Below are 14,535 nucleotides of genomic sequence, written 5' to 3'. Positions count from 1 at the left end.
CTTATTATTATTTATTATCATTAAACATTTGCATATTTTTTATTTTATTTGGTTTTTCTTTTATGAGGTAAAATAAATGAGAAAATAAAAACAGCAAAAGTTATATTATCATCTTTATTAGAAACCTAATCTAAAATTTTTATTTGATTGAAATGAATAAATCTTTTTGAGTTGTTAAACCTCCTCTTATGATCTAACTAAACTAAATAACAACAAATAAAAAACTAAGGAATGGACTAAAAAAAAGAGCAAGGCCCAATCAAACATCACCAAGCACACGTGAATCTGGCCATGAAATAAATAAATAAATAAACAAACTAGAACTCTCAGTGAATCAAGTCAAAACCGTACGGATTCTAACTCTCAACTCTCATCAGAAACCTCCTATTCAACCAAACACCAACAACATCTCAACGAGTTATACATCAGAAATCAACACAAATACATCAGAATAAAATATGAGGGAAATCACATAACTCTTCATAAACACTAGAATAGATCGATCGGAGATGAAGCAAAGAAAAAAGGTCATGGCAACAAACATTACAAGAATCGTGTGAAACCAACAAGCATCAGAAATACAATACAAGGTTCTTATAGAAAAGAAACGTCTTACCCCTTTAAAGCTAAATGATTCAAGTAAAGTTTCTTCTCTTTAAGCTTTAACAATGTGAATCTATCTCCTCTCGTTGTGGTAGCTTACTGATTAATATATTTGTTGTTGAGTGATGTCGTGATCGTTCACTAGTTTGGTCCTTGGTGTGAATCTGGGATCTAGCTTAAGATGTTTGTGACCTATTTGTTTTGATTGATCTCCTTGGGATTTTGTGTTGCTATCCCTGTTTTTTTTTCTCTGTTGGTATGTTAATGACCAGACCCTTTTGATGAATCCGATTAAAAGAGGATGGTGTGAGCTTTTGAAAACTTGTTGCAAAAAAACTCAGGTAGGTTGTCTGCCCTCTTTTTTATTTTTTGGAATCCCCCTTCCCTTTTTGTATTATTATCCTGGTTTATATATCTTAAAAAAAGATTTTTGACTATGTTGATATCCTTTATCCCTCTTTCAATTCGTCCCCCTTTTTAAGTTCAGAGATTTCTTGTGACATTCTTATTAAAAAGTTCTTAGCAAAACAATTGCTTTTTCTCTTTTAATTCTTGGTTTGTGTTGTTACTACAAATGTGCTAACCTGCTCCTCTGCTATACAAAACATGTTATGTCTACAGCAATAGAAATGCTGCAACCAAAAGTACCCACCTCAAAGCAATGCACATGAAGACAAAAATCCATCCTGCAGAAAAAATGAAGAGGGCCTACATCTCTTAATCCTTGTTGTTTTTATTTTTATTTTTTAGATTAAAACAAATGATGTAAAAAAAATTACTACTTTTTTTTTTTGAATTTTAATGCAAAAACAACAATTTTATTTCTCCTTTTTTATATAAAAAATGAGACAAAATATTCTTATTTATCTAATTCAAATTGGTATAATAATAAATAAAATTAAAAGTATCATAACTAATGACTTTCTTTCAATTCTTGGCTCAAATTTATTAATAACCAAACAAAAAATTTCTTGCTAGAACCTAAATAAAAATAGAACCAAATAGAACTTCTTTTTTTGAAGTGCAAAGCCAAGACCAAAAAAACCTCACAACCCTCTAATCAATTAGAGGTAACCCTTTAACGAAAACCAACAAAACAAAACTCTAAATATCCATGCTAACAAGCACTCCATGATTCAAGACAAATGCCAAATATGGACATATATAATAGAAAAGTGTATGTATGAATGAATATGGTGTGTGATAAATGTATGAATGAATGAATGGTAGTGTGGTTCCTATTGATTACAATCAACTAAAAGCAGTCCTAATGAAAATTCATAAAATGAAAATCCTAAGTAAATCAAACTACAGAAATAAACTGACTGATGCACATTGAAGGGATTCCAACAGGATTTTCTTGGTTGCAAACACTTCATGAAGGTTGTTAAATATGTAATTTTTTGTGTCAAAGTCGAAATAATGTGTTTGTATTCGACGGATGTAGAAATTTGTTTAGTCTCTGTCAAACAGAGTATGTATTTGCTATATATGAGAGAGAGTCAAATATATCTTATCGAAACATGCAGTCGAAACATATAGTTATCGAAAAAGTCAACATAGTCAAAATAGATTGACTTAGCTTATTTTTTAGATGAGTTAGTTATTTTGTGGTTACTTGGAGTGCAAGTAATCTCATATATAAATAGAGGGAATCTCTATTTCATTTGTAATAAGTTTTGCATTGTGTAGTTTCAAAAATCATAGTTGCGATTAACACACATTATAGAAAACACTTTGATAGTAGTTTGCACAATAATATACATTCACCGGCTTCCTCCAGAATTTATCTTTTTCTCTCATTTCCAATTATCTTGTTTTTTTTCTTCTTTCAATTCTTTATTTGGTGTAAAATTATCTTGCAATCAAGGAATGGTTGTTTCACCTGAGTAAAGGGTGAAGAATAAAAGGTCTGATCAATCATAAAGATTAATACTTGTTCATCAAGATTGATTCGGTTGACTTCAATATTGGACTTTTCCCAACATCTGGTATCTAGAGCACTAGTTGTGTGATCTTTGGGACACATTGAATCACGATGAATCACTCAAACGACCATTTTCCAACGAATCTTATAATCTTGAATGTAAGAATTATGAAAATTGGTGTAATCAAATGAAGGTTTTTTTTCTACTATCAAGATCTTTAGGATCTTTTGAAGAATGGAGTAACACCAATTGGAGAAAATGATAAGAATGAATAGAAGTTGTACACAAATATATGAAGAAAAATGATTATAAGGCTCTCATTTTAATCCATCAATGTGTTGATCCAGACAACTTTGAGAAAGTTGGTTATGTAGATTTGGCAAAGGAAGCGTTGGACATTCTGGAAAAATCATTTGGATGCGCTGAAAAGGTGAAGGAGGTGAGGTTACAAACTCATAAAAGAATGTATGAATTGCTTCAGATGGAGGATAATGAAAGTGTGGATGATTTTTTCCCAAAATAGCGAAACTGGTGAATCAAATTAAGACATGCGTAGAAGTGTTGGCATCAAAATTTATAGTGTCAAAGATTTTGAGGTCATTGGCTCCAAAGTTCGATAATATGGTAGTAGTCATAGAAGAATCTAAGGGTTTTTCAAGTATGACAAAATAAGAGCTTTAAAAAACGCTTGAATCTCATGAACAAAGAATGCCTGAAACAACTGCAAGAAATTCGAAGACTGACGTGGCTTTGCAAGCTCAATTGACTAAGAAAGACAAAGGAAAATGGAACAGTAACAAGGGCACATGAAGTTACAACAATTCTACTGGTAGAGGAAACCATCAAGAAGGTAGTTAATCAAATAAGATACAATCTTCTAACTAAGGCAATCACAGAGGTGATGGGGCAGGTAGAGGAAGAGCCGACGAAAGAAAACTTGATAAAAGTCATACTCAATGCAAGAATTGTCAAAAGTATGACCATTATGTGTAGCGGGGTATTCGTTACCATTAGAGATATTGACTAAATCTAAGGTAAACCATACAAGTCGAGTCGCCACCACACTTCTATTTATCCAAAGGAATGGTTAGAAAGCGAACAAAAATCTAAAAGTTTTATCGAATCAAAAACTAGTAAAAATGTCAGAGATCTGGGTAAGGGGGTTGGTTATGCAATGGGAAGGTTTTAAGCACCCAAAACATCCTAGGTACTCCTAGGGAGCCCTTTTCACATTTGTTGTAAGGTTGGTATTTTGTGAAAAAATTGTTTGAGCAAACATGATTGAAGAGATGAGAAGAGAATATACAAGTTATTTACATTTTGTGTTTGGATGGATAAACCAATTGCCTACGTACCATCTTAAAAAAGATTAGGATCAAAACCTCGTAGTTCGGGGTAAAAATCTCAAAATGAGTTGGTGAATTGATTGGTCCAAAAGTCTTAAGGTCTTTTGTTATCGAAGGGAGAAAACTCAACCTAAAACCACAGATCCACCATGTGAGGATAGCTTCAACATGCTAGTGAGGGGTTAACCCTATAATAAGCATGGAAGACTCATTGTTCATCACTAAGGATATAGGTGAGTATTACATCTACCTCAAGGATAACTCAAACCTAATAGCTAAAGGTTATGAAATTTTTTGATTAAGGAAGTGGTCATTGAAACCACAAAAAGACATTTGAATGGGTTATATTTACTAATGAAAGGTATGTACAAAATATGGTCAAAGTTGATTTAAAAGTTCAATTCAAAATAAGTGTTATGAAAAGAAAGTTTGAAAATCAAAAGCATAAGGCTTAGGTTTCTAATGTTTGAAAAGAAGTGTTAAATATTTGCACAAAAGTTTTGGCTTGGGTTAGAGTGGAGGGAAGAAGAAGAATGGCTAAAGTCCTAATCATACAAGAGATAAGGGATAAGAAACAAGACCACAAATGGAGTTCCTCTCTTGAGATCATATTGATGATCCAAGTAGCTCTCATCCTTTGGAATATTCAAGCATAATAATAGTAAGCTCAAGCAATCAATACAATCAAACAAGCTTCTCAGAAGATCCTCAATGTATCTTGTGTCTTTCACTTTGGATGAACATGGCAATGGTTCTTCAATTTGAGCTCTCATAGAATTTCCTAGCACAAAAGCACACACATCAAAAGTTCCATGAAGTAAATCAAGAATGGACAAGAGTGAGTTTAAAGGTATGGTCCTTCTAATCCATATTCATCATTTAAAGTCCTTTTACTCCAATTTGCATAGGGAATGTCCTAGAAACTAAGTCCATTTGTCCATTTCTTTGCATTTGGTCCACAACAATCAAACAAAACACAAGCACAATAATATATACACAATTATGTGCTCAAGTGAGCAAAAGGCAAATTGCATTAACATAAACATGTGCTCAAGTGAGCAAAGAGCAAAAGCAAATGAATAATATGTACAAGAATAGTAAATTGCATAAATGTAAAGAGCAAAAAGTAAATGTTAATGGCCAATGGTTAGTGTTAGTAGTTAGTGTGCCATAAGGCAAATTTAGCGCTATGTTAAGCAATCGTAATTGGACTTATGTAGAAGTCCCAACTATCTGAGGCCGGTCAATAATAATGTAGGCAACAACACAAGTTAGAGGTCTTGATTAGTGAATCAAACTCCAATAACTTGCCATGCCAAAGAGAAGATGAGAAATGATCTTGTATTGATTTAGGTCCTTTGCATGATTTAGAAAGCAATCTATCCTTAATGCAAAGCCATTCACTTGATCCATGATCAAGATGAATTAGATTTGAATCAAGGAAGATTAAACCTCCCTAATCAATGCTAACCACCAATCTTTAACTCATTGATCAAAAAAGAAAAAGAAGAAGGAGAAGAAGAAGAAAGAAATGAAGAAATAAAGTGCACTACATGAAATGGTATGTATCAATCAACAAGTGTTGACCAAAGATAGAGAAGATCAAGGTCAAACAATAGAAAACAGAAGCAAAATGAATATTAGAGGTCAAGAAATGAACAAAATATTTTTGGCATTTTTAATATTTAAAATAAAACTTGAATTAAAATATTAAAGAAAGGTCAAACTTCAAATTCACTTCAAATCAACTTTGAAAAGTCCAAGTGAATTATCCCAGGTTCAACAAGGTCAAACAAAGTTTGACAAAAAATTTCAGCATTTTTAAAAGTCAGCAACTATTTTTAATCAATTAAAAATGCATAAAAATAACCTAATTGAACTAAAATCTCAAATAAATCTCAAATCAATTAATAAGTTGATGAGAATATTTTTCATAGATCTATCATCATTCAAAGAGGTTGAGAAAATATTTTTGTATTTTTTGAATATAAAAAACTATTTAAAATGAATTAAAAAAAAACCAGAAAAGAGAAAATCACTAAAAAATAGCAAATGATAAAATAAAAAATATTAAAAATCATTTTTAGAAACTAGAAATTAAAAGAGAAATAATGCAATTGGTCCCATAATTTTTGGACCAATAATAAAAGAGATATGGATTTTAGAAAATGAAATGGAATTAAAAAATGAAATGGAAAATAAAATCAGAATTAAAATAAATGGAAAAGCGAGAGCCCTTGGATCTGAGCTCATTAATTGAGTTGGCAGATCCAAGCATCCATAAGCACGCGTCCAAGGTGTTCCAGATTCAATGCCACCACACGCTGAATTAAAATAAGTCATAAGTTTGGACTGCTGAGATTAGATCTGGAAATAAACATGGACGACCACGATTGGATCTAGAGACCAGACGGTGGCCACCGCCACCGTCTTCTCCGGCTAGCTCCGGTGGAGATCAAAAATTGCAGGTCAAAAAATGTTAACTAAAATGCACGATCCATGCACCATTCGAAAGGTGGAGTGATGTACATCACTCCTATGCCACTCAATTCCACTCTAGATCTCTATTGAGAGAGAAATCAGAGATGGAACTTTGGTGGTGTTCAACTGAACTTGCTCGATTTCAACAATTAAGAACACAATAATGATGCCTCTATACAGAGGACTTCAGACAACACAAGATCAAGGCAAATGGAGCAATGTATGAGGATATTCGAAGGAAAATGCACCTGAGCAAAACCTTTGGATTGTGAAGAATTGAGTCACTCTCTTTGGTTCCTTTTGCAAACAGAAGCTTCAATGGATCAAATGAAGAAGGTCTAAGAACTTTAGATCTGAAGAAAACAGTCAAGGAAACTGAATTCTAGATCTAAAATTTTTAGAGAAAAATTATATTTGTTCCTTTGGTATGGGTGGAGATTCAATTCAGCAGGGATTTAGGCGCCATTAGGTTGAAGAATTGAAGAGCAAAGCACTTGTATTTATAGATGGAGAGAGCTGTAAGCAATGCTGAATGTGTGACTTCAAATTTGCATGAATGGAAAGGGCCTCCATGCATGGGCCTGTACAGGCGCATGGAGGGCCCAATTCCACTTGATTTGGCAAGTTGAGATCATGAATGAATGAAATGGACGTATAATTTAGATGTAATCAGCTCATGCATGGCAATTGAATTAAGTTTTCCCAAAATGCACTAAAAGTTCTCTTCTTCGAAAATGATGCTTCCAAACTCCAAATGCAACATTATGAGTAATGGTTAGAAAGCTTGTTGCATAAGGAACAAATTCTATATTGATCAAAACTCCAATTGGGCCTTGGAAATTAATGAAATTTGAGCTTGAAGTGTAGGGTGCAAAACATGCACATGTGAAGTTTCCAAATTTGGCCAATGTTCAAGCCCCTCTGTCTCAATGATGCAAGCTCCAAATGATAAAATCTTCAAAATCAAAGTTGTATATATTTTCAAGGCAATCAATTTGGACTTAAATTTTGCATCATTTGGATTTTTGATGAAGAAGTTATGGGCACTTGAAGTTGGACTTTTTCACATTTCAATGCATTTGGTCCAAAGTGACCTATAATGTTTTGCATTATCACATGTATTTCTTTTGAGATTTTGAAATTTTGCTAAACATAAAATTTTAATTAGACACAATAAGCTTTCCAATTCATTAAGTCTAATCCCAAAATCACGAAAAATGAATGAGTTATGTTCTTGGGAAGTTGACCCAAAATTAAGGTTTCAGTCAAATTGACCTATAATGTCTTGGAATGGATGATGACCTTCCAAGCTTCAAATCAATTATTTATGAACATAAAAGTTGTTCATATTGACCTTAAGAACATTTTTACTCTTGGGGTCATCTCCATTTTACCAACACATAAAAAGTTAGGTCTCAGTGTATTTCAAAATAGTCAGATGAATTGACTGATCAACTTCTCAAATCCAAATCTCATATCTTGATGAATTGATGATTGAGGACACTCAAATAAGTTCAAATATGCATTAAATGATGAATTAAAGAACTTCCCTTGATTGTATTTGACCATGGGCTGAGGTTGCTTTATGAACAAGGCACAGTTGATGAGCAGATGAATTAGGGTTTCTTTGGGAAACACACCTCCAACCCCTTGACTTGATTTGATCAAAATGATGAATTGAGATACTTGGGAGGCATATTTGATGGATGAGAACTTTGGGAACCATTTCCATGCTTGCTTTCATCTTCTCTTGCCCATATTATTGCACAAAGGATCTCCTAGAAGCTTTGGATCTTGTGACTACTCAAGCTACAAACAAGGGATGTTAGTGACATATTTTTGTGCTTTTGGCTAGTAAATAAAATGAGAAAAGCAATAATATACAATTCAAGCATGCTTGGTGATCTCAAACCACTCACAAGAGGGATCCCACCCAAAGGGAAGGAGCCAAGATGCTTATGATCCTTGAGGCTATGCAAATGCAATGTTATGATGCCATGAGGGATCTTAGGGTCAAAATTGGGGTCTTACATTATGCAAGTTAATTTTGAGGAGGAAAGAAAGATCAAGATGTTAGAACAAGATTTTTTTTTTGCATCTATACCTTGAGTTTTGATAATAACAATATTGTATTTGTGTGAGAACAATTTTGGTACCCTAATGGTTTGTTATTGTGTAGTTTTAATCGTCAGTTCTGATTTTGAATATGTGATGTGCAACGTCATTAGTTTCTGAACAATGTGTTCCAAATCTGCTTATGCGCCAGCTATTAGAAGTTCTGAAAGATGTTCATTATTGTTGCTGAAATGTTCTTTCTGCTTCTGTGTTGATTCACTCCTGAGAAGCTTCCGAGGAGACATTATGTTATTGTTGCAATGTTCTCTCAGTTCATGCTTATGGACGTGACTTTGATCACCAAACTTCTGAAGAATGGCAAGCTTCTGAAGTTATGTTATATAGTTGAAGATTCTAAAGATCTTAAACCAGACGATTGAAGTTAACAAAGATTCTTACTGAAGACTCTGGAGATTTTGAAGACACCGAAGATCTCAAGCCAGACTACTGACGCTGTCAAGGTTCTGACAAAAGTTTCTGAAGTTTCTGAATCCAGCTTTATGTTTCTTCATTTCACGCTTCATCTACTTTTATCAGAAGCCAATGAACTTGAAGATAATATCAAATGGGAACGTGATCAAATAGTAAATAGTACAAATTGAACATCCTTTCCACTACCTAATTTCATGGGCAAGGACAATACTATATATCACACTTGTCACTGATTTTGTGGGCGAAGGACAGTACGCAATATCACTCCTCTCCCATCCAACAGTGGACAGCCTCTCTATGAGCTTTCCCTATTTTTCCCTCCAACGATCTTCTTCTTATGCTATATAAGTGAGACTTGGAGACTTGAAGAAAGACGTGGGTGACACAATTTTTTGACAGGTCTATTTCTTTGTGAAAAACTATCATTCTTTTGAACACATTTTTTCTTTAAGTGTTTGTTACTCATTTGTGTAAAATATTCTTGTGTATAAGCATCTTGTAACATAAAAAATATTATTCAAACTGTTTGTTTGATTCCTTGAGGAGGTTATCCTTGATAAGATAAAGAAGGTTGTTCTTTGTGAGTCCTTAAGGAGACTAGGGAATAGTTGGATCCTTGAGAAGACAAAGAAGGATATTCTTTGTGATTATTGTAATTTATTGATTATAGTGGATTAAGTTCTTGTGTATAAGGAAAAATCACATTGGCGGTTGGACTGGAGTAGCTTTGAGTTTCAAGCGAATCAGTAAAAAAACACTTGTGTATTTATCTCTTTGTTATTAACTTGTTAGTGGTGTTCTTGTTTTGAAAAAAAGATTTTGCTTGTAAAATCCAATTCAGCCCCCCCCCCTTTCTTGTGTTTTTCACACTTTAAATTGGCATCAGAGCTCCGATTCTGATTATGATAAAAGTTTCACCAACACCTCACCGTGTTCAGTATTGATCCAGTTTGTGTGAGAAACAATTGTCGCTGCTAACGTTGTTAACAATAATGAAAGAGATCACTACAATGCAAAACCACCAATCTTTGATGGTGAGAAATTTGACTATTGGAAAGATGGAATATAAAGTTTCTTTCTTGGTTACGATGTTGATCTCTGGGATCTTGTAGTCAATGGCTACGTTCACCTAGTGAATGCTGAAGGAAATACTGTAGCAAGAAGTGCTATGACTGATTAACATAAGAAAGATTTCAAAAATCATCATAAGGCCAGAACCATATTGCTCAATGTTATCTCTTATACGAAGTATGAGAAGATAACAAATAGAGATTCTACCAAATCCATTTTTGACTCTCTGAGGATGACTCGTGGAGGGAATGCTCAAGTAAAGGAAACAAAGGCTTTGACCTTAATCCAGAAGTACGAGGCATTCAAAATGGAAGATGATGAAACAGTTGAGACTATGTTCTCAAGGTTTCAGATACTTATTACAGGACTTAAATATCTGAACAAAGGATACCCTACAACTGACAATGTCAAGAAAATTATCAGAAATCTTCCCCAAAAATGGAGACCTATGGTAACTGCCTTGAAGATGGAAAAGGATCTCAACAACATCAGTCTTAAAGAACTCATTAATTCTTTAAGAAGTCACGAGATTGAGCTTGAAGAAGATGAACCTCAGAAGTAAGGTAAATTCGTTGCTCTAAAATCCAAGCCTGAGAAGATAAGAACTTATCAAGTCGAGGAAGAATCAGAAGGATCCGATGAAGACTCAAAAGATGATAATGGGATATCTCTAATATCAAACAGAGTCAGTAGACTTTGGAAACACAGGCAAAATGGTCAAGGAAAGTCCAGAGGAGTTAGAAGGACTGTTGGTCGCTTTGATTCTTCGTCTAGACAGAAGAAGCAAGGTTCTGGAAAAGAAGTTATCTACTTCAAGTGCAAGGAGCCAGGCCACTATACAAATGATTGTCCTAAGCTGGAAAAGGACAGAAGGCCCGAGAAGAATTTTTCTAAAGGCAAGAAGGGGATAATGGCTACATGGGATGACTCAGAATCCGAACAAGAAGATTCTGACGAAGAAAAAGCCAATGTTACACTCATGGAAATCACAGATGATCCCATAGGTTATAAAGAACCAAAAGACAAAGTATTATCAGAATCAAAATCCGACTCCGATTCTAAAGAGGTATTTTCTAACCTATCTCGTTCTGATATTGAATTATGTCTCTCTGAAATACTGGAAAAGTATTGTTAGCTGACCAATTTCGGCCAAAGAAGAAAATCAGTTCGACTAAGGAACCCGTCGGAGCAGCATCGACAGGAAGATGAACACATCCATGGGTCAACATTTATAGGCTTTAGTCGAATTCAAAATACTTGAATGGTGAAGGCGGTCGTGGACACTCAAAGAACGTGGGTAGTTATCTACAAACATGGGGGAAGTAGACTAACACGTGTCATCACAAGATAGTTTCGTAACCCCCCAACGGTTACTTTTGATTAGTATTTAAACAAGTGTTAGGAAAGATTCTAAGGTTGAATTTTTAGCATTTGCAGTTGGAGTAAAACTTGAAGTACCAAAGCGTTTACGAGAAAAGAGTCATCTCCCTATAAAAAATATCCTTTTGCCTCCATTTACGTTTATAAGTCATTTAACCTTACCAAATTTACCTTTGACTTCTTGCTTTACTTTCAATACATTCCCATTCGTCTTACTTTTTACCACATCCCTAACTCATCAAGAATTACATTTACGCTTTCTTTAACTTTTCAAAGACATTGCTTACCAAAACACCATACACTGAAACACTAAGTCCAGGACTTTGTAGCCGGCCTTGCAAGTAACCCTCTCATAGGAAGGCTAGAGATTGTTGACGAACCAACAAATTGGCACGCCCGGTGGGACTCCGATAGTGTTACGTGTATGCGATTGCATAGTGGCAAAATGATGTCTCCAAGACCACATGAATAAATGTCTTTGGCGGGAGACTCAGTGATGCCCCAAGCTGCCGATGTCGGCTCTAGCATGGCATCAAAGGTTTCGACAACATTTGTAGGGCCAATTATGACATCGTGTCATCCACAAACGTCGACTCCAACAACCATGGGAACTAATGGGCAACATATGCCCAGTTTCACGGTCCCCATGTACCGAATGTTGGGAATGCCGACTGAGTTTATGGCAAGTATGCATAACCTTGGTTCGATTTATAGCGACACCTCATCATCTCCATTCCCCCTTTACTAAGGGTATGGACCTTTGGCAACCCCATTTGGTCGACCCCCAGGTTTCAGACTGACGTCTCAATCAGTCCCGACATTTACGTCAAATTCTATCATCATTATGAGACAACAGATGGACGAGAGTAATCATGAAATGGTACACATGTTAACTCAGCAAATAGGTACAATATTGAGGCCGTTAATCCAAGATTCGACACAGAGTTACCAACAATTGGCAACCCAAATGATAAGGATATGGGATTTTTTGGAAGCCCTAAGGGCTCCGGTCTGTCGGAACCCTACGCCTCCTTCTCGACCGGAAACACCGGCTCGACAAGAGGAAATAACGGATGATACTGTCGAACAAGAATAACAGGAATTCGAAGAGATCCCAAGGGTGGCACGAAGGCCCCCCATGGTTGTGGTTAACCGTAACCAGAATCCTGACTAGGTGGTCAGACAAGTTCGACACGAAGCAACCACGTGGGAACAAAACCTAGAAGCCATCATCGAACGGATCATAGTATGAAACAAAATAAGTCCCTGCCTACAGCAACCGACTTACTCTTAGCCTCTACCAGATTTTGTCTTACAGACAGAATTTCCTAGGGGGTGGAAAGTCCTGAAATTTACCAAGTTCGCTGGGGATACTGAGGAGTCCACCGTTGAACACGTGGCCAGATACCAGACTGAGGTTGGCGATATAGTGAACAATGAGGATTTGAAGTTAAAATACTTCCCAAGTTCTCTTACAAAGAACGCATTTACGTGGTTCACAACGCTACCTCCACTATCGATCCAAACATGGACACAATTGTAGAGATTGTTCCATGAAAATTTTTACATGGGGCAATCGAAGATTAGCCTCAAAGAACTATCTAGCATTAAGCGGAAGGTTACTGAGTCAGTTGATCAGTAACTAAACAAGTTTGGACTGTTGAAAGAGCGGTGTTTTTCTCAAATCCCTGAGCACGAATTAGTCGAGATGGAGGCTGGGGGTTTAGATTATTCTATAAGAAAAAGATGGATACTCGGTATCTTAGAGATATATCCCAATTAGCCGACAGAGTTCGACGTATTGAATGCTTGAAAGCTGAGAAGTCCAAGGCGGGTCGATATCATAAGAAGGAAAAAGTGTCATATATCGTAGTCGAAGGAGTTTCTTCCGACGACGAAGATATAATCCATATAAGCAAGGTTAACATGGCAGAACTTAAGCCCGAGCTCTATATGCGTGTAAGGTTTTAAAACCCTCGAATGGGAAAAACCCTGTCGAACAAGAAAAAACAGACAAATACGTAGCTAAGACCTATACTTTCGACGTGTCTAAGTGCGATGGAATATTTGATCTGTTAGTAAAAGATGGTCATATTATCATCCCTCAGGGTTTAAAAGATCCCCCCTAGAACAAAAGAAAAAAGGGGATTCTGTAAATTTCATAATTTCCTTGGTCACAAAATTCACCAATGTGTTCTTTTTAGGGATTTGGTGCAAAAAGCTCTGAAAGAAGGAAGGCTCCAGTTTGGCGAAAGGCCAAAAATGCAGGTGGACTCTGACCCCCTGAAGGTGGAAGAAGCTTTGTACGCGGAGCCTCTCGAACGAATGATGGTTAAGACTATTGATGGTCTCATAGAGAGTCTTGAAGCAACTTTTTTAGCTGAATCTTTTGAAGTGTTGATGGTCGAAGCTACTGAGGGTTTCGGGAATAAGGTTGAAAGGAAGGCCGAGTCGACCTATCCCCATCCAGGCGAAAGTTTATCAGATTTCCAAGAGAAGTTCAAAGAGAATGGGTCAAAGGCTCTGTTATGCCCAAAGTGTAGTGCGGTGTTCAACGAGAAAATTTCCAGGAAATTGGAGGCAAACAACAAGGTTGTGGAAGAGGAGAAACTTGTTGTCCCACGGTTTGTGTTTGACAAGCATGAGACACCTCGACGGAACAAAGATTATAGAAGGCAGTTTCAATGTTCCCGACCAAAGACCTTCATCCCTCCGACTGATGTTCCACAGGAAAAGTGGATAGAGTCGGTCAACCAGAAAGGGGGAAAATGCCAAAATGGAGAGTGTTAGAGAAAGAAACAACATCTCAAGACAAGAAAAGGGGCTACACAATATCTCATAAATACAAAGGAAAGAATCTGATGACTAGGACACAGTGGAGATGCTACCAGCGAAATAAAAAAGCTGGGAAGGACATTACGACTCCACATTTGAAACCTTCGGAAACCGATGGACAAAAGAAACAGATACCAAAGGTCGTAGGACCAGGAAAAATGGTGGTCAATCAGACAATGGCCATGACTATCGACTCGATGAGAAAGAAGGTAGTAATAGCCACTCAGAATATGGAATGTTCGTCAGAGGTTGAGAAGCATCCCCGAAGCGGGGGCGAATTGAAGGAAGAAGAGCCCTACTATTCCCCCTAACCATAGGAAGGGGAGCCTGAATACTCCCCTCAG

At 36.1% G+C, this 14,535-nt stretch overlaps 1 long non-coding RNA gene across 1 annotated transcript; it reads left to right on the top strand.

The window, feature by feature from the left end:
* The first annotated feature begins 248 nt into the window (after positions 1-248).
* On the top strand, positions 249-1,428 carry LOC127085387 (uncharacterized). Its single transcript, XR_007789114.1, has 2 exons — positions 249-944; positions 1,225-1,428. It is a non-coding gene; the product is annotated as an uncharacterized LOC127085387 (long non-coding RNA).
* Positions 1,429-14,535: the final 13,107 nt, after the last annotated feature.

This window comes from Lathyrus oleraceus, chromosome 5 (assembly GCF_024323335.1).
Source record: "Lathyrus oleraceus cultivar Zhongwan6 chromosome 5, CAAS_Psat_ZW6_1.0, whole genome shotgun sequence".
Taxonomy (NCBI): domain Eukaryota; kingdom Viridiplantae; phylum Streptophyta; class Magnoliopsida; order Fabales; family Fabaceae; genus Lathyrus; species Lathyrus oleraceus.
Note: the sequence above shows the minus strand (reverse complement) of the source record. Positions and strands in the feature narration are given on the sequence as shown.